At 41.3% G+C, this 20,426-nt stretch overlaps 9 non-coding genes across 9 annotated transcripts; 5 read left to right on the top strand and 4 right to left on the bottom strand.

The window, feature by feature from the left end:
• Positions 1-344: 344 nt before the first annotated feature.
• TRNAQ-UUG (transfer RNA glutamine (anticodon UUG)) lies at positions 345-416 on the bottom strand. Its single transcript has one exon. It is a non-coding gene; the product is annotated as a tRNA-Gln (tRNA).
• Positions 417-2,802: 2,386 nt separating this feature from the next.
• On the top strand, positions 2,803-2,874 carry TRNAQ-CUG (transfer RNA glutamine (anticodon CUG)). Its single transcript has one exon. It is a non-coding gene; the product is annotated as a tRNA-Gln (tRNA).
• A 913-nt stretch (positions 2,875-3,787) lies between these two features.
• TRNAQ-UUG (transfer RNA glutamine (anticodon UUG)) lies at positions 3,788-3,859 on the bottom strand. The gene has a single exon. It is a non-coding gene; the product is annotated as a tRNA-Gln (tRNA).
• Positions 3,860-7,497: 3,638 nt separating this feature from the next.
• Positions 7,498-7,569, top strand: TRNAQ-CUG (transfer RNA glutamine (anticodon CUG)). Its single transcript has one exon. It is a non-coding gene; the product is annotated as a tRNA-Gln (tRNA).
• A 913-nt stretch (positions 7,570-8,482) lies between these two features.
• Positions 8,483-8,554, bottom strand: TRNAQ-UUG (transfer RNA glutamine (anticodon UUG)). Its single transcript has one exon. It is a non-coding gene; the product is annotated as a tRNA-Gln (tRNA).
• A 259-nt stretch (positions 8,555-8,813) lies between these two features.
• Positions 8,814-8,885, top strand: TRNAQ-CUG (transfer RNA glutamine (anticodon CUG)). Its single transcript has one exon. It is a non-coding gene; the product is annotated as a tRNA-Gln (tRNA).
• Positions 8,886-9,794: 909 nt separating this feature from the next.
• Positions 9,795-9,866, bottom strand: TRNAQ-UUG (transfer RNA glutamine (anticodon UUG)). Its single transcript has one exon. It is a non-coding gene; the product is annotated as a tRNA-Gln (tRNA).
• A 2,363-nt stretch (positions 9,867-12,229) lies between these two features.
• On the top strand, positions 12,230-12,301 carry TRNAQ-CUG (transfer RNA glutamine (anticodon CUG)). Its single transcript has one exon. It is a non-coding gene; the product is annotated as a tRNA-Gln (tRNA).
• Positions 12,302-13,527: 1,226 nt separating this feature from the next.
• TRNAQ-CUG (transfer RNA glutamine (anticodon CUG)) lies at positions 13,528-13,599 on the top strand. The gene has a single exon. It is a non-coding gene; the product is annotated as a tRNA-Gln (tRNA).
• The last annotated feature ends 6,827 nt before the right edge of the window (positions 13,600-20,426 follow it).

Raw genomic sequence — 20,426 nt, 5'->3', positions numbered from 1 at the left:
TCACATCAATGTTGTTTCTGCATGTTCCAGTGAGCAGAGAATCTACTGCACATAGTGTGTACATTTTTCTTTTCATAGAGTTAAGGTTGGACATTATTCATCTGTGGTCAATGTTTCTGAGAGATATCTGGGTGCCCACTCTGATTGACCTTAGGGATTGTACATTAACGATATGTAGTTGCATCACTGTATTGGTACCAGGCACCAAAGTGCATTTAAATGTAATGTCGTGCAGAGAGAGAGAGAGTGTGAAAACGGCTACCTGAGTCGACTGAACTTCTGAATATTAACTCTGTTGAATTGTAATTTGAGAAATTAGAAAATGGAGTGTAAGAGCAAGATAATGGTTCCACTGAGACTTGAACTCGGATCGTTGGATTCAAAGTCCAAAGTGCTAACCATTACATCATGGAACCCTTGCGAGATGCACCTGAGAGCGTTGAATCAGAAATGGCAATAAAGAGCACATTTACATTTTTTACAGATTCATAGTCCCAATTGACTGATATCATACATACACAGCGATGTTGTCGATTGACGTTGTGCTATATCAATCTCTGTGCTTTATAGATCATGTAGATCAAATTCTTCCTCTTGAGGCATATGATTAAGCAATATTAAATATTGTTTCTGACTGCCTCTGTTTTGGCATAATGAAGTTCAGCATTTGCGTAAGTATTTAGGTTCCATGGTCTAATGGTTAGTAGGCTGGACTCTGAATTTAGTAATCCGACATGTTATAGCTATATTTTGTTTTCCTTTGGGTGTATTGTCATTTTATGCACATAGATTTCCTAGCAGTGGCTGTGATGAATAGTTCAATTTGATAGCAGCTTCCTTTTGAGAATTTGAAAAAAAAAGAATTAAATAGTCTCTCTGGATGACTCTGCTTTGATTTCTATGTGCACATTCCTTTTGCGTTTCAGAGGGATTGATCAACATACACAACAGTGCTTGGAAGACCTCTTCCTCCCTCATGGCATGTAAAGCTAACCTCTCTCCTACCTTGTGTTTTTTTACTTTTTAACTTCCCCTTCCGAGTCATGATCATGTAACTGAATTTACATTTTTAGATTTTAACTGCAATAGTTGCTTGTTTTTCATTTTTATTTTTTGTGTACGCATACATCCCCTTTTGTGGGGAGGGGGGAGTGATGTCTGTTTACTTATATTAGCTAATATAGGTCATTTTATGTCCGCTTACCATATGTGTCAGGATTTTTTATGTCGTTTCCAATCAATGTCTAATATCAAGTGGTTTGCAGCAGTCATACAAAGGCACGTAACACCCCCAAAACACCTACATAAGTTAGAAATACTCCAGAAGAGTACTCAGTTTATGAAAAGGCGGTGAATCCCAAATAGAACTGTAAATGTAAGCTAGCAAGCAGACCGTGCACCCCTGTTTGGAACTATGACCTGTGTGTTGCCCTCTATTAACAGAACAATGTAACTGCAGCCCATGTCACATAAAATAGAAAGTAGAGATTATGCAAATTACTCCCAGAAGAGCCTGGTGTCACCCCAAAAGGTGTCATGCTTTTCACACCAAGGAACATCCACACATAGATCCCTGCGAACCTCAAAAACGTATAGGAAACACTGTCCAGCACTTTGCTCCCAGAGGAGATAAGGTTGAAAAACCACACTATGTTAAAAGTGTCCATAATCCATGCCTGCTGCCCTGTCTATAGAACCTGGCCGTTCGTGGCCGATCGGGGACTAGGGGCATGAGTGGAAGGGTTTAACCTGCCTGGGTTCTTGGGCATGGTTTCATCATGCCTCAGTTTACAATGGCACTCTGCCGCTTTGTCAGGCTTTAAAGAAGCCTGATTCCTGCAGAGCAAAAGATCTGATTATTTCCTTACATGTTTTGTACGTAAGAATGCGGATGGTGCTCTGAACCTCCTATGGTGGTTATTAAGCATGGTATACATACCATTGCATGTAACTGTGCCTACAAATGGAACATTTTGTTCATTTATTAGGGAGTTGTGAAAATGGCAAAATCAAATTGCCATTACTGACGCAGACCAGCTTCCGCTGTCCGGACATTTCGTCGAAAGACATTTGGTCGAAAGACATTTGGTCGACGTAATTTGGTCGAAAGCCAAATGGTCGATTTTTTATTTATTTATATATATATATTTTTTAGCTTGTAGTTTAGGGAAAAAAAGGGTTTTTTAGAAAAAAAGGGGGGTTGGGGGGACCCCCCCAAACCCACCCCCCCAAAAAATAAAAAAGTGAAATTAAAAAACAAAAGCAATTCGACCATTTGGTTTTCGACCAAATGGTTTCGACCAAATGTCCTGTCGACAAATTTTTTTCGACGAAATGTCTGGCAACCCAGTTGCCAACTGTTGCTATTGACAGGAGTTCCAGGTGAATAAACTGAGGAGATCACCAGTTCAATTACCTGTGAACGCATTTTGAAGCTCATTCACAACCAGTTCATGCCCGTTCTCTCCATTTTGGCTTTCTGGCTGGCCGAGGGGCCCTTCAGTAATGTTCTTTGCTAACCATTACACCATGGGCCCCTTGCTGGTGCAACCTAACAGAGTTGTAACAGAAATGAGAATCGAGATCTCATGCATCATTTTAACAAACTCATATTACTAGCCCACGGATATTATGCAAATGTGGAACTGTTTAGTTGGTTGTTGCGCAATAGCAAACTCTTTGCTTTACAGCTCATTTGGATAGGATTCTTCCTCTGGAGGCATAAGATAAAAGAATATTGCATACATTCTCTAAAAGGCTCTTTTTTGCTGCAATGACGTTCATCATGTTACTAAGTATGTAGGTTCCATGGTGTAATGGTTAGCACTCTGGACTCTGAATTCAGCGATCCGAGTTCAAATCTCGGTGGGACCTTGGGAATTACTGTGTTTGTTTTCCTCTCAGTGTCTTGTTTTAATATCAATGACGCTGCTGTGTCGCCCACTTTCATAGCATTATTCCCTGGGTGCATTGGAAAAAAGAAAGATTTTCCATGGATGACGCTCTTTAGCCACAATGAAACCCACCACTTTCTGTGGTGTGAAAGACCCATGGTGTAATGGTAGCACCCTGGAGGTTGAATCCAATAATTTGCATTCAAATCTCTGTGAGAGCTTACCATCAGTCGAACCTTTCCCTTATCGTTTATTGTGGATGTCTTCTTTGAAGAAAGGTATGATCCAACTAAAGTAAGTACATTCATGAATGGGCCCTTGGTCGGTACAAACAGTATTTATACACCTCAGGCCTTTTGTGAATTAAGAAAAGTGTGTTCTTCGTTCTATTTTTCATCTCAAACTGATACCTTCATTTTACAAACATGTAAAGACTGTTAAGACGCTTGATTAATATCATTGATTCTGAATGTGGTCGCTTTTCATAGGATTAACCCTTTAACAATTTTGAAAGAGAATGGCGATACAATAGAGCTGCTTTTCCCAAAATGGTATTATGAATGTTGTTGCTGCATCTTCAAGTAAAAAGAGAATCCATTGGGTCACAGATTGAGCATGTTTCTTAACATTGAGTTAAGTTTGAAAATTTCAAATCTTTTATGTATGTTTCCGATGCAGATCTGTCCATCGACTCAGAATGACCTCACTGTTCATACATTTAAAAAAAATGCATAAAGGTTAACGCGCTAGGCACAAAAGTGGATTTTTATGAAAAGTTATGCCAGAGAGTGAGAGCGAAAATGAATACCCTACACCACTAACCTTATGAATATTACTATCTTTGGCCTATAATTTAAGACAAAAAGGAGACAAAGTGTGTTAGAGCAAGAGAGAGGTTCCACCGAGACTTGAATTCGGATCGCTGGATTCAAAGTCCAAAGTGCTAACCATTACACCATGGAACCCTTGCTGAGCAGAGCTTCATAAGGGCAATGAGAATATAGGGCACAGTCAAGATTTTTACTGACCTATAGTAAGCGTTTACTGATATTATATCGAAGCAGCACTGTTGCTGTTGGATGCTGTGCAATCGCAAAGTATTGGCTTCATGCCTCATTTGGATCAAATTCTTCCTCTGGAGTGTAATGATATAGGAATATTACATATTTTCTCTGATGTGCTCTGTTTTGCCAGAATGAAGTGCATCACGCTACTGATTATGTAGGTTCCATGGTGTAATGGTTAGCACTCTGTACTCTGAATCCAACATTCCGAGTTCAAATCTCGGTGGGACCTTGGGGCTGCTTCTCTTTTAGAGTTGCCTTTCATTTGCAGATAGATATAACAGCAATAGCTTTGCTTTACAGCCCACTTTGATGGCAGTCTTCTTTGACCAAAGAATATTAATAGTTTCTGGGGATGACTCTCTTTTGCCACAAAGAAACTGCCCACTCTCATATCTCCAAAGCTCCAAGGTATAATGGCTATTAAACTGGCTTTTGATCTCAGCGATTTGCATTCAAAGCCCAGGAGGTCCCTAAAATCAGTTGAATTGTTTCCTGATAATTTAGAGTTTATTTCTTCTTTCGAGAAAGGTGTGATCCAAATAAAGTAAGTACATTTAAACAAGGGCACTTGATCAGTAAATGCACTACTTTCTAGAACTCATAACTCTTGTAAGTTATAAAAAGTTTGTTCTCCATACAGTTTGTCAGCTCAAAGAATTACATTTTTTACACATTTAATAAGACCATCAAATTGCTTGAAACATAGGAATGATTGTGAAAGTGAATATGATTCACCAAAATAATTGTTTAACATTTTTTAATGTTAATAAAATAGGGCTTTTTCCAATCTTTTCACATCAATGTTGTTTCTGTATGTTCCAGTGAGCAGAGAATCTACTGCACATAGTGTGTACATTTTTCTTTTCATAGAGTTAAGGCTGGACATTATTCATCTGTGGAAAATGTTTCTGAGAGATATCTGGGTGCCCACTCTGATTGACCTTAGGGATTGTACATTAACGATATGTAGTTGCATCACTGTATTGGTATCAGGCACCAAAGTGCATTTAAATGTAATGTCGTGCAGAGAGAGAGAGAGTGTGAAAACGGCTACCCGAGTCGACTGAACTTCTGAATATTAACTCTGTTGAATTGTAATTTGAGAAATTAGAAAATGGAGTGTAAGAGCAAGATAATGGTTCCATCGAGACATGGACTCAGATCGTTGGATTCAAAGTCCAAAGTGCTAACCATTACACCATGGAACCCTTGCGAGATGCACCTGAGAGCGTTGAATCAGAAATGGCAATATGGAGCACATTTACAATTTTTACAGATTCATAGTCCCAATTGACTGATATCATACAAACACAGTGATGTTGTCGATTGACGTTGTGCTATAGCAATCTCTGTGCTTTATAGATCATGTAGATCAAATTCTTCCTCTTGAGGCATATGATTAAGCAATATTAAATATTGTTTCTGACTGCCTCTGTTTTGGCATAATGAAGTTCAGCATTTGCATAAGTTTTTAGGTTCCATGGTCTAATGGTTAGTAGGCTGGACTCTGAATTTAGTAATCCGACATGTTATAGCTATATTTTGTTTTCCTTTGGGTGTATTGTCATTTTGTGCACATAGATTTCCTAGCAGTGGCTGTGATGAATAGTTCAATTTGATAGCAGCTTCCTTTTGAGAATTTGAAAAAAAAATAATTAAATAGTCTCTCTGAATGACTCTGCTTTGATTTCTATGTGCACATTCCTTTTGCGTTTCAGAGGGATTGACAAACATACACAACAGTGCTTGGAAGACCTCTTCCTCCCTCATGGCATGTAAAGCTAACCTCTCTCCTACCTTGTGCTTTTTACTTTTTAACTTCCCCTTCCGAGTCATGATCATGTAACTGAATTTACATTTTTAGATATTAACTGCAGTAGTTGCTTTTTTTCATTTTTATTTTTTGTGTACGCATACATCCCTTTTTGTGGGGAGGGGGGAGTGATGTCTGTTTACTTATATTAGCTAATATAGGTCATTTTATGTCCGCTTACAATATGTGTCAGGATTTTTTATGTCGTTTCCAATCAATGTCTAATATCAAGTGGTTTGCAGCCGTCATACAAAGGCACGTAACACCCCCAAAACACCTACATAAATTAGAAATACTCCGGAAGAGTACTCAGTTTATGAAAAGGCGGTGAATCCCAAATAGAACTGTAAATGGAAGCTAGCAAGCAGACCGTGCACCCCTGTTTGGAACTATGACCTGTGTGTTGCCCTCTATTAACAGAACAATGTAACTGCAGCCCATGTCACATAAAATAGAAAGTAGAGATTATGCAAATTAACTCCCAGAAGAGCCTGGTGTCACCCCAAAAGGTGTCATGCTTTTCACACCAGGAAACATCCACACATAGATCCCTGCGAACCTCAAAAACGTACAGGAAACCCTGTCCAGCGCTTTGCTCCCAGAGGAGATAAGGTTGAAAAACCACCCTATGTTAAAAGTGTCCATAATCCATTCAGCTGCCCTGTCTATAGAACCTGGCCATTCGTGGCCTAGGGGCATGAGTGGAAGGGTTTAACCTGCCTGGGTTTTTGGGCATGGTTTCATCATGCCTCAGTTTATAATGGCACTCTGCCGCTTTGTCAAAGAAGCCTGACTCCTGCAGAGCAAAAGATCTGATTATTTCCTTACATGTTTTGTACGTAAGAATGCGGATGGTGCTCTGAGCCTCCTATGGTGGTTATTAAGCATGGTATGCATAGCATGTAACTGTGCCTACAAATGGAACATTTTGTTCATTTATTAGGGAGTTGTGAAAATGGCAAAATCAAATTGCCATTACTGACACAGACCAGCTGCCGCTGTCCGGACATTTCGTCGACGTAATTTGGTCGAAAGCCAAATGGTCGATTTTTTTATTTATTTATATATATATTTTTTAGGTTGTAGTTTAGGAAAAAAAAGGTGTTTTTAGAAAAAAAGGGGGTTGGGGGGACCCCCCTAAACCCCCCCACCCAAAAAAAAAAGTGAAAATAAAAAACAAAAACAATTCGACCATTTGGTTTTCGACCAAATGGTTTCGACCAAATGTCCTGTCGACAAATTTTTTTCGACGAAATGTCTGGCAACCCAGCTGCCGACTGTTGCTATTGACAGAAGTTCCAGGTGAATAAACTGAGGAGATCACCAGTTCAATTACCTGTGAACGCATTTTGAAGGTCATTCACAACCAGTTCATGCCCGTTCTCTCCATTTTGGCTTTCTGGATGGCCGAGGGGCCCTTCAGTAATGTTCTTTGCTAACCATTACACCATGGGCCCCTTGCTGGTGCAACCTGACAGAGTTGTAACAGAAATGAGAATCGAGATCTCATGCATCATTTTAACAAACTCATATTCCTAGCCCACGGATATTGTGCAAATGTGGAACTGTTTAGTTGGTTTTTGCTCAATAGCAAACTCTTTGCTTTACAGCTCATTTGGATAGGATTCTTCCTCTGGAGGCATAAAATAAAAGAATATTGCATACATTCTCTAAAAGGCTCTTTTTTTGCTGCAATGACGTTCATCATGTCACTAAGTATGTAGGTTCCATGGTGTAATGGTTAGCCCTCTGGACTCTGAATCCAGCGATCCGAGTTCAAATCTCGGTGGGACCTTGGGAATAACTGTGTTTGTTTTCCTCTCAGTGTCTTGTTTTAATAGCAATGACACTGCTGTGTCGCCCACTTTCATAGCATTATTCCCTGGGTGCATTTGAAAAAAGAAAGATTTTCCATGGATGACGCTCTTTAGCCACAATGAAACCCACCACTTTCTGTGGTGTGAAAGACCCATGGTGTAATGGTAGCACCCTGGAGGTTGAATCCAATAATTTGCATTCAAATCTCTGTAAGAGCTTACCATCAGTCAAACCTTTCCCTTATCGTTTATTGTGGATGTCTTCTTTGAAGAAAGGTATGATCCAACTAAAGTAAGTACATTCACGAATGGGCCCTTGGTCGGTACAAACAGTATTTATACACCTCAGGCCTTTTGTGAATTAAGAAAAGTGTGTTCTTCGTTCTATTTTTCATCTCAAACTGATACCTTCATTTTACAAACATGTAAAGACTGTTAAGACGCTTGATTAATATCATTGATTCTGAATATGGTCGCTTTTCATAGGATTAACCCTTTAACAATTTTGAAAGAGAATGGCGATACAATAGAGCTGCTTTTCCCAAAATGGTATTATTAATGTTGTTGCTGCATCTTCAAGTAAAAAGATAATCCATTGGGTCACAGATTGAGCATGTTTCTTAACATTGAGTTAAGTTTGAAAATTTCAAATCTTTTATGTATGTTTCCGATGCAGATCTGCCCATCGACTCAGAATGACCTCACTGTTCATACATTTACAAAAAATGCATAAAGGTTAAGGTGCTAGGCACAAAAGTGGATTTTTATGAAAAGTTATGCCAGAGAGTGAGAGCGAAAATGAATACCCTACACCACTGACCTTATGAATATTACTATCTTTGGCCTATAATTTAAGACAAAAAGGAGACATAGTGTGTTAGAGCAAGAGAGAGGTTCCACCGAGACTTGAACTCGGATCGCTGGATTCAAAGTCCAAAGTGCTAACCATTACACCATGGAACCCTTGTTGAGCAGAGCTTCATAAGGGCAATGAGAATATAGGGCACAGTCAAGATTTTTACTGACCTATAGTAAGCGTTTACTGATATTATATCGAAGCAGCACTGTTGCTGTTGGATGCTGTGCAATCGCAAAGTATTGGCTTCATGCCTCATTTGGATCAAATTCTTCCTCTGGAGTCTAATGATATAGGAATATTACATATTTTCTCTGATGTGCTCTGTTTTGCCAGAATGAAGTGCATCATGCTACTGATTATGTAGGTTCCATGGTGTAATGGTTAGCACTCTGGAATCTGAATCCAGCGATCCGAGTTCAAATCTCGGTGGGACCTTGGGGCTGCTTCTCTTCTAGAGTTGCCTTTCATTTGCAGATAGATATAACAGCAATAGCTTTGCTTTACAGCCCACTTTGATGGCAGTCTTCTTTGACCAAAGAATATTAATAGTTTCTGGGGATGACTCTCTTTTGCCACAAAGAAACTGCCCACTCTCATATCTCCAAAGCTCCAAGGTATAATGGCTATTAAACTGGCTTTTGATCTCAGCGATTTGCATTCAAAGCCCAGGAGGCCCCTAAAATCAGTTGAATTGTTTCCTGATAATTTAGAGTTTATTTCTTCTTTCGAGAAAGGTGTGATCCAAATAAAGTAAGTACATTTAAACAAGGGCACTTGATCAGTAAATGCACTACTTTCTAGAACTCATAACTCTTGTAAGTATTAAAAAGTTTGCTCTCCATACAGTTTGTCAGCTCAAAGAATTACATTTTTTACACATTTAATAAAACCATCAAATTGCTTGAAACATAGGAATGATTGTGAAAGTGAATATGATTCACCAAAATAATTGTATAACATTTTTTAATGTTAATAAAATAGGGCTTTTTCCAATCTTTTCACATCAATGTTGTTTCTGCATGTTCCAGTGAGAAGAGAATCTACTGCACATAGTGTGTACATTTTTCGTTTCATAGAGTTAAGGTTGGACATTATTCATCTGTGGAAAATGTTTCTGAGAGATATCTGGGTGCCCACTCTGATTGACCTTAGGGATTGTACATTAACGATATGTAGTTGCATCACTGTATTGGTATCAGGCACCAAAGTGCATTTAAATGTAATGTCGTGCAGAGAGAGAGAGAGAGTGTGAAAACGGCTACCTGAGTCGACTGAACTTCTGAATATTAACTCTGTTGAATTGTAATTTGAGAAATTAGAAAATGGAGTGTAAGAGCAAGATAATGGTTCCATCGAGACTTGAACTCAGATCGTTGGATTCAAAGTCCAAAGTGCTAACCATTACACCATGGAACCCTTGCGAGATGCACCTGAGAGCGTTGAATCAGAAATGGCAATATGGAGCACACTTACAATTTTTACAGATTCATAGTCCCAATTGACTGATATCATACAAACACAGTGATGTTGTCGATTGACGTTGTGCTATAGCAATCTCTGTGCTTTATAGATCATGTTGATCAAATTCTTCCTCTTGAGGCATATGATTAAGCAATATTAAATATTGTTTCTGACTGCCTCTGTTTGGCATAATGAAGTTCAGCATTTGCGTAAGTATTTAGGTTCCATGGTCTAATGGTTAGTAGGATGGACTCTGAATTTAGTAAACCGACATGTTATAGCTATATTTTGTTTTCCTTTGGGTGTATTGTCATTTTATGCACATAGATTTCCTAGCAGTGGCTGTGATGAATAGTTCAATTTGATAGCAGCTTCCTTTTGAGAATTTGAAAAAAAAAGAATTAAATAGTCTCTCTGGATGACTCTGCTTTGATTTCTATGTGCACATTCCTTTTGCGTTTCAGAGGGTTGACCAACATACACAACAGTGCTTGGAAGACCTCTTCCTTCCTCATGGCATGTAAAGCTAACCTCTCTCCTACCTTGTGTTTTTTTACTTTTTAACTTCCCCTTCCGAGTCATGATCATGTAACTGAATTTACATTTTTAGATTTTAACTGCAGTAGTTGCTTGTTTTTCATTTTTATTTTTTGTGTACGCATACATCCCTTTTTGTGGGGAGGGGGGAGTGATGTCTGTTTACTTATATTAGCTAATATAGGTCATTTTATGTCCGCTTACAATATGTGTCAGGATTTTTTATGTCGTTTCCAATCAATGTCTAATATCAAGTGTTTTGCAGCAGTCATACAAAGGCACGTAACACCCCCAAAACTCCTACATAAATTAGAAATACTCCGGAAGAGTACTCAGTTTATGAAAAGGCGGTAAATCCCAAATAGAACTGTAAATGTAAGCTAGCAAGCAGACCGTGCACCCCTGTTTGGAACTATGACCTGTGTGTTGCCCTCTATTAACAGAACAATGTAACTGCAGCCCATGTCACATAAAATAGAAAGTAGAGATTATGCAAATTAACTCCCAGAAGAGCCTGGTGTCACCCCAAAAGGTGTCATGCTTTTCACACCAAGAAACATCCACACATAGATCCCTGCGAACCTCAAAAACGTACAGGAAACCCTGTCCAGCGCTTTGCTCCCAGAGGAGATAAGGTTGAAAAACCACCCTATGTTAAAAGTGTCCATAATCCATGCCAGCTGCCCTGTCTATAGAGCCTGGCCGTTTGTGGCTGATCGTGGCCTAGGGGCATGAGTGGAAAGTTTTAACCTGCCTGGGTTTTTGGGCATGGTTTCATCATGCCTCAGTTTACAATGGCACTCTGCCGCTTTGTCAGGGTTTAAAGAAGCCTGACTTCTGCAGAGCAAAAGATCTGATTATTTCCTTACATGTTTTGTATGTAAGAATGCAGATGGTGCTCTGATCCTCCTATGGTGGTTATTAAGCATGGTATACATACCATAGCATGTAACTGTGCCTACAAATGGAACATTTTGTTCATTTATTAGGGAGTTGTGAAAATGGCAAAATCAAATTTCCATTACTGACACAGACCAGCTGCCGCTGTCCGGACATTTCGTCGAAAGACATTTGGTCGACGTAATTTGGTCGAAAGCCAAATGGTCGATTTTTTTATTTATTTATATATATATATTTTAGGTTGTAGTTTAGGGAAAAAAAGGGGGTTTTAGAAAAAAAGGGGGTTGGGGGGACCCCCCCAAACCCCCCCCCCCCAAAAAAAAAAAGTGAAAATAAAAAACAAAAACAATTCGACCATTTGGTTTTCGACCAAATGGTTTCGACCAAATGACCTGTCGACAATTTTTTTTCGATGAAATGTCTGGCAACCCAGCTGCCGACTGTTGCTATTGACAGGAGTTCCAGGTGAATAAACTGAGGAGATCACCAGTTCAATTACCTGTGAACGCATTTTGAAGCTCATTCACAACCAGTTCATGCCCGTTCTCTCCATTTTGGCTTTCTGGCTGGCCGAGGGGCCCTTCAGTAATGTTCTTTGCTAACCATTACACCATGGGCCCCTTGCTGGTGCAACCTGACAGAGTTGTAACAGAAATGAGAATCGAGATCTCATGCATCATTTTAACAAACTCATATTCCTAGCCCACGGATATTGTGCAAATGTGGAACTGTTTAGTTGGTTTTTGCTCAATAGCAAACTCTTTGCTTTACAGCTCATTTGGATAGGATTCTTCCTCTGGAGGCATAAGATAATATTGCATACATTCTCTAAAAGGCTCTTTTTTTGCTGCAATGACGTTCATCATGTCACTAAGTATGTAGGTTCCATGGTGTAATGGTTAGCACTCTGGACTCTGAATCCAGCGATCCGAGTTCAAATCTCGGTGGTACCTTGGGAATTACTGTGTTTGTTTTCCTCTCAGTGTCTTGTTTTAATAGCAATGACGCTTTTGTGTCGCCCACTTTCATAGCATTATTCCCTGGGTGCATTTGAAAAAAGAAAGATTTTCCATGGATGACGCTCTTTAGCCACATTGAAACCCACCCCTTTCTGTGGTGTGAAAGACCCATGGTGTAATGGTAGCACCCTGGAGGTTGAATCCAATAATTTGCATTCAAATCTCTGTAAGAGCTTACCATCAGTCGAACCTTTCCCTTATCGTTTATTGTGGATGTCTTCTTTGAAGAAAGGTATGATCCAACTAAAGTAAGTACATTCTCGAATGGGCCCTTGGTCGGTACAAACAGTATTTATACACCTCAGGCCTTTTGTGAATTAAGAAAAGTGTGTTCTTCGTTCTATTTTTCATCTCAAACTGATACCTTCATTTTACAAACATGTAAAGACTGTTAAGACGCTTGATTAATATCATTGATTCTGAATGTGGTCGCTTTTCATAGGATTAACTCTTTAACAATTTTGAAAGAGAATGGCGATACAATAGAGCTGCTTTTCCCAAAATGGTATTATTAATGTTGTTGCTGAATCTTCAAGTAAAAAGAGAATCCATTGGGTCACAGATTGAGCATGTTTCTTAACATTGAGTTAAGTTTGAAAATTTCAAATCTTTTATGTATGTTTCCGATGCAGATCTGCCCATCGACTCAGAATGACCTCACTGTTCATACATTTAAAAAAAATGCATAAAGGTTAAGGTGCTAGGCACAAAAGTGGATTTTTATGAAAAGTTATGCTAGAGAGTGAGAGCAAAAATGAATACCCTACACCACTAACCTTATGAATATTACTATCTTTGGCCTATAATTTAAGACAAAAAGGAGACAAAGTGTGTTAGAGCAAGAGAGAGGTTCCACTCGCTGGATTCAAGTCCAAAGTGCTAACCATTACACCATGGAACCCTTGTTGAGCAGAGCTTCATAAGGGCAATGAGAATATAGGGCACAGTCAAGATTTTTACTGACCTATAGTAAGCGTTTACTGATATTATATCGAAGCAGCACTGTTGCTGTTGGATGCTGTGCAATCGCAAAGTATTGGCTTCATGCCTCATTTGGATCAAATTCTTCCTCTGGAGTCTAATGATATAGGAATATTACATATTTTCTCTGATGTGCTCTGTTTTGCCAGAATGAAGTGCATCATGCTACTAATTATGTAGGTTCCATGGTGTAATGGTTAGCACTCTGGACTCTGAATCCAGCGATCCGAGTTCAAATCTCGGTGGGACCTTGGGGCTGCTTCTCTTTTAGAGTTGCCTTTCATTTGCAGATAGATATAACAGCAATAGCTTTGCTTTACAGCCCACTTTGATGGCAGTCTTCTTTGACCAAAGAATATTAATAGTCTATGGGGATGACTCTCTTTTGCCACAAAGAAACTGCCCACTCTCATATCTCCAAAGCTCCAAGGTATAATGGCTATTAAACTGGCTTTTGATCTCAGCGATTTGCATTCAAAGCCCAGGAGGCCCCTAAAATCAGTTGAATTGTTTCCTGATAATTTAGAGTTTATTTCTTCTTTCGAGAAAGGTGTGATCCAAATAAAGTAAGTACATTTAAACAAGGGCACTTGATCAGTAAATGCACTACTTTCTAGAACTCATAACTCTTGTAAGTTATAAAAAGTTTGCTCTCCATACAGTTTGTCAGCTCAAAGAATTACATTTTTTACACATTTAATAAGACCATCAAATTGCTTGAAACATAGGAATGATTGTGAAAGTGAATATGATTCACCAAAATAATTGTATAACATTTTTTAATGTTAATAAAATAGGGCTTTTTCCAATCTTTTCACATCAATGTTGTTTCTGCATGTTCCAGTGAGCAGAGAATCTACTGCACATAGTGTGTACATTTTTCTTTTCATAGAGTTAAGGTTGGACATTATTCATCTGTGGAAAATGTTTCTGAGAGATATCTGGGTGCCCACTCTGATTGACCTTAGGGATTGTACATTAACGATATGTAGTTGCATCACTGTATTGGTATCAGGCACCAAAGTGCATTTAAATGTAATGTCGTGCAGAGAGAGAGAGAGTGTGAAAACGGCTACCTGAGTCGACTGAACTTCTGAATATTAACTCTGTTGAATTGTAATTTGAGAAATTAGAAAATGGAGTGTAAGAGCAAGATAATGGCTCCACTGAACTCGGATCGTTGGATTCAAAGTCCAAAGTGCTAACCATTACACCATGGAACCCTTGCGAGATGAGATGCACCTGAGAGCGTTGAATCAGAAATGGCAAAATAGAGCACATTTACAATTTTTACAGATTCATAGTCCCAATTGACTGATATCATACAAACACAGCGATGTTGTCGATTGACGTTGTGCTATAGCAATCTTTGTGCTTTATAGATCATGTTGATCAAATTCTTCCTCTTGAGGCATATGATTAAGCAATATTAAATATTGTTTCTGACTGCCTCTGTTTTGGCATAATGAAGTTCAGCATTTGCGTAAGTATTTAGGTTCCATGGTCTAATGGTTAGTAGGCTGGACTCTGAATTTAGTAATCCGACATGTTATAGCTATATTTTGTTTTCCTTTGGGTGTATTGTCATTTTATGCACATAGATTTCCTAGCAGTGGCTGTGATGAATAGTTCAATTTGATAGCAGCTTCCTTTTGAGAATTTGAAAAAAAAAGAATTAAATAGTCTCTCTGGATGACTCTGCTTTGATTTCTATGTGCACATTCCTTTTGCGTTTCAGAGCGATTGACCAACATACACAACAGTGCTTGGAAGACCTCTTCCTGCCTCATGGCATGTAAAGCTAACCTCTCTCCTACCTTGTGTTTTTTTACTTTTTAACTTCCCCTTCCGAGTCATGATCATGTAACTGAATTTACATTTTTAGATTTTAACTGCAGTAGTTGCTTGTTTTTCATTTTTATTTTTCGTGTACGCATACATCCCTTTTTGTGGGGAGGGGGGAGTGATGTATGTTTACTTATATTAGCTAAGATAGGTCATTTTATGTCCGCTTACAATATGTGTCAGGATTTTTTATGTCGTTTCCAATCAATGTCTAATATCAAGTGGTTTGCAGCCGTCATACAAAGGCACGTAACACCCCCAAAACACCTACATAAGTCAGAAATACTCCGGAAGAGTACTCAGTTTATGAAAAGGCGGTGAATCCCAAATAGAACTGTAAATGTAAGCTAGCAAGCAGACCGTGCACCCCTGTTTGGAACTATGACCTGTGTGTTGCCCTCTATTAACAGAACAATGTAACTGCAGCCCATGTCACATAAAATAGAAAGTAGAGATTATGCAAATTAACTCCCAGAAGAGCCTGGTGTCACCCCAAAAGGTGTCATGCTTTTCACACCAAGAAACATCCACACATAGATCCCCGCGAACCTCAAAAACGTACAGGAAACCCTGTCCAGCGCTTTGCTCCCAGAGGAGATAAGGTTGAAAAACCACCCTATGTTAAAAGTGTCCATAATCCATGCCAGCTGCCCTGTCTATAGAACCTGGCCGTTTGTGGCCGTTCGGGGCCTAGGGCATGAGTGGAAGGGTTTAACCTGCCTGGGTTCTTGGGCATGGTTTCATCATGCCTCAGTTTACAATGGCACTCTGCCGCTTTGTCAGGCTTTAAAGAAGCCTGACTCCTGCAGAGCAAAAGATCTGATTATTTCCTTACATGTTTTGTACGTGAAGTGGGAGAATGGAACAACAGGCTCCCGCCATTCCCCTCTCGCGCTTGGCCTAAAGGATCACGGCCTTGGCACCCGCCACGAGAAGAGTTTGCCCATCTACCAGACGACCGAATACCCTGGTACAAGAACATACGGATGTGTCCACCCACCTGCCCGGCAGCCCGCCCTGCCCATGCCGACACCTGCGACATGGATCAACTCGACTAAACCGACACATTGTTAGAGATGCCATGACGACCTAGTCAACAATCAGCGCACCTGTACACACATGCACACTGGACACTCCCACACCAATCCACACGAAGAAAATACTCAGTGCTATAACATAGGTGACGAACACACTCACGGACGTGCATCTTTATTATTTTTTACATAGGCCTTTTCAAAACGCAGAAACGCAAGACGCACAATTAACTCACCTAAAGAGCTTGCTTACGCTTCTCCTAAAACCAGGTGCCATGATGGGAAATATAACGAAGACACGATACTGGGGATAAGGCAATATGATACCATAACCTAAAGCGCCTGCGCACCAAATGGTTCCACCTATACACCAGGCCCAAGTAGGCCGCAAGCAAGAGCTTCCATGGACGTTAAAAGAACAAGAGTCAGGTTGCTGATCCTGCAGAATGAGCCCGGCGAAAGCAGACAGCCAAGGTCGCAATGTTGCAAACCCACATTCCGAAAGCAGACGATCAAGGGCACGATGTTGCAACCTCGCATGCCGCAAACCAACGTCAAAATCACACCTGCAAATTAAACCAGGCACACAGTGGAAAAAACAATATTAATTGTGCAGAATTCTGTCTCAAACACGGTCCCACCTCACGTGACCAAGCCGAACCTGACAGGATGCCAAGGCAAGGGGGAAGGAGACGCCTGAAGCCCCTGGTACAAGACACAGGCTGATACAATTCAATGGACCTCTGCGACAGTGGGAGTAGTCGGCCTTCCAGCATATGAATAAATCCTCACATTGTCTGCACATAACCTTAGTGAAACATTGTTGCAAATGACAGGTGCACCGCGGGCTGGGAACGGCGATGGTCCCAGGCTGGGAGGCTCGCGAGCGGACCAATCAGAACATGGGGCTCTTATCACTGACGCTATTAACATTGACCAATCCTCAGGGGTCTTCATGTAACAATTTTCATGTATCAAATTGAAGGGACAACCCAAGTATATCACCTGACTAACCCTTGACCACTAACACTGTTCTCTATACGTATGCTATACTAACCCTACCACTCGAGCAACCAATTAAGAGTGGCAATAGGTTTTTTGTTAACTTTCCAAGGTGATGCAAGTAGCGCATCATCCTAAGGTAAAAAGGGCCTGCAAGCCCCACGATTGTGTGTGTGTCAGGACGGACGCGTACGCTCCTTGACCCATCCCTGCCGTTTGTATAATAAACAGCAGAACCACCTTGCTTCTTGCGTGTGTCTCGTACTCTGTGGTTTTTGGGATATACGGGAGGAGTTGGGGCCTCCCTGCCCGGAGGTCCGCGGACGGCTCAGCCGACCCCGGCAGAATTTCCCCCCGACAAGTTGGAGGCACTGCTGAGATCTGTTTAAGATCTGCTTTTATTTTTATTTTTCCGAATACTCCCGTTGCGAGGAGGCCCGGCGGTGCGGCCCCCTCTGCCGCTGCCCCCTTCTGAGGACTACAGGACCATCGCGGAACTGCGAGAAGACCGGACAGCGCAATCCGGATATTGGCCTTCGAGAGCCGATTGAGAAGTATCCCGCCCGCGGTTGGCGAGTGTCCAGACGTGGTCCAGACGAGGGGAGGTGGCGAGCCGCTTGGAGGGGTGCACTCAGTCGAGCGGCCCCGCATCAAGAGAACTTGGTGAGTATGCCACGCCCAACAAGCAACGTGAAATTGTGAGCGAGGGGGGAGGAATTAAATAAGGGAGGTGGGAGGTGTTGAACAGGTGCGCGGCGAAGGTTTGAGAGTTTAGTGTTGGCGATGAAATGAATGGTAGCCGAACGAGTGCGAGAGGAGTCGGCTACGGTACGTGAGAGAGGGGGGCGGAGCACGAAAACATCACGTGCAACCGCTCGTAGACACTGATTGGCCTAAGTCGCAACTACGTGTAAGGGTGTGTGTGTGTGGTTTCCTACGATTTGGTACTTATCGATCAATGAGTAGATGAGGATCCCTATTGTTCGAGCAAGAAACTCGATAGGTAGATGACGTTTCCCTGTAGGCGGTAGGTAGTTGGTTGCCTAATACGGAAGATAATTGGCTGGTTAAGCCCTCCTGTCGAGGGGCGTATCACACGCGAGGCGATGCAGCATGCGCAGTCCGATTATATATATATATTGTTGATTACCTTGTTCCAGGCGTGACAGGAAGACAGCTGTGGGGTTAACGGGGATAGATTGCAAGTGTATTAAGAACTTACCAGTACTTTGAAGAGATCGATGATGTCACCAGTAGGGCTCTCATAGGATACCTCGAGCACAAGTATCTTTCGTTTTTGAGCGCGGCGGTAATGAGTTGACCGAGGGAAGGCGAAACGGGGGACGTGGCTGCGCACGGAGAACGCCGGCCATGGCCAGTGCTGAAGAAGGAGCAGGGGCAACTGAAAATCGGACGACTGAATAAGAACGTCACAAGGGGTATGCAGCCGCAGGGGGCTACGTGCGCCTCGGCCGCAGGGGGCCGTAAGGGTGTTCTGTAAAGGAAGAAAAGAAAGAAGACAATATACAAATGTACATACTATATTTTAATAATTTTTATTAGTGGACTATCGTAAGTCCCCAAATTCACAGGGCCAGGTAAAGGTATAAGGCTGCGCACTGTAAGAGTTAGCAAGATAATAACTACCACATAGGGGGAGGATAACAAGTGGAGCGCTGCTATGTCAGACGGGGCAGAATCGGGAGGGTGGGGGAACACCCTCACTACCCCACTACAACACATATGTAAAACACTATCACCCCATAGGGAGAAACTGATCAAGTATAGCATAGAATGGACACAGGGGACGGACAACAAAATGACAATACCATGGCCACCTAATGGTAGCTTCGATCCATATACCCAACAGGCACTATTAAATCATTTACATAGCACATACAAGGGGAAGAAGTTGACACACCACGTGGAGGCGTTTAACTTATGGAGAATGTTCCAGGGGTCCCGACCAGGACCAAATGGAATGTTCACTGTGGGGGAAACACCGGAAGAGAAAGAGATTAAGAAGGAAGGAGAGAATGGGGAAAAGGAGAGTGAAGGCCCAAAGAACACGGGGAACGGACGAGAGGAAGGAGAAAAGAGTAACAACTTAAAAGAAAATGAAATGAAAAAGGAACAGAGCGACGACATAGCCCTAGCAAAGGTAGTGAAAACAGAGGAAGGGGGACTGTACCCTTTAAGAGAACTAGGAGAAATAGAAAGAGGACAGTTAAGGGCGGCGGAGGGGTACTCGAACCCAGCATACAGCCCACCACCATATGCAGCCCATAGGAAGATGACAGAAGGGAAGGGGAGTACTGGAGAAGAGCAAACTGCGGAAATAGGACAGGATGAGTGGGTAGCTGCACAGATACTATTGAAATTACGAGGCTCATTAACAGGAGAAGAGAAGGAGGTAGTAAGGAAAACGGACGAGGATAATACCAGGGAGCGTGAAATGATCGGGGAAGAGCCGTTAAGAGAAAGGGAAGGGACCTTGGAGGAACGACTAGCGGAGTTAAGGGATGAGCAGGATGAACTGATCAAACGGCTCGAGAGGGAGGAAAGAGAGAGAACAAGGGAAAGGAAAGAAGGTAAGAACGAGGTGGAGAGAATAAAGGAACGAACTGAGGAGCAAAGGAGAGAAGCCGAAAGGGTAAAAGCAGCGGCAAAAAGAGTATCAAGAGCAGTACTAAGAGAGAGGAAAAGGGAAGAAGAAGAGAAGGAAAAGGAAATGGCAATGTGGAAGAAGAGGTTACTATCAGAAACGACTAGGAAATATGAGGAAGGGAGAACGATAGAGAGTATATTAGAACGGGAGAGGGTGAGATGGGAAAGGAAGAAGGAGGATGAAAGGATATTGGAAAAGATGAGTAGTGAAGTAATGGAGGAGTTAAAAAGGAAAAGGGAGGAAATTGGTAGAGAGTTGGAGGAGAGAAATGAAGGGGAAAGAGAAGATAGGAGAGGGGAGAGTGAAGGAAGGAGGTATGTATATAGAGACAAAGAAGTAGCAACGACATCAACGCAAAGGGGAGCGGTTAGCAAAGAAGAAAAGGGAGAACCGGGTCAAATAGAGTTAAAAACAGTAACGATCAAGAGGCAAAAGACAGAGTGGGGACTGCCATTTATACATGACTTTTGTAGTGAGGAGGACGAAGGAATGGCGAAGGATGTAAGAAGTAGTGAAAGGGAAAGTTTAG

This window comes from Ambystoma mexicanum, chromosome 5p, assembly GCF_040938575.1.
Source record: "Ambystoma mexicanum isolate Mex_15411 chromosome 5p, UKY_AmexF1_1, whole genome shotgun sequence".
NCBI classification, from domain to species: Eukaryota; Metazoa; Chordata; class Amphibia; order Caudata; family Ambystomatidae; genus Ambystoma; species Ambystoma mexicanum.
This window is presented reverse-complemented; position numbering and strand designations above follow the sequence as displayed.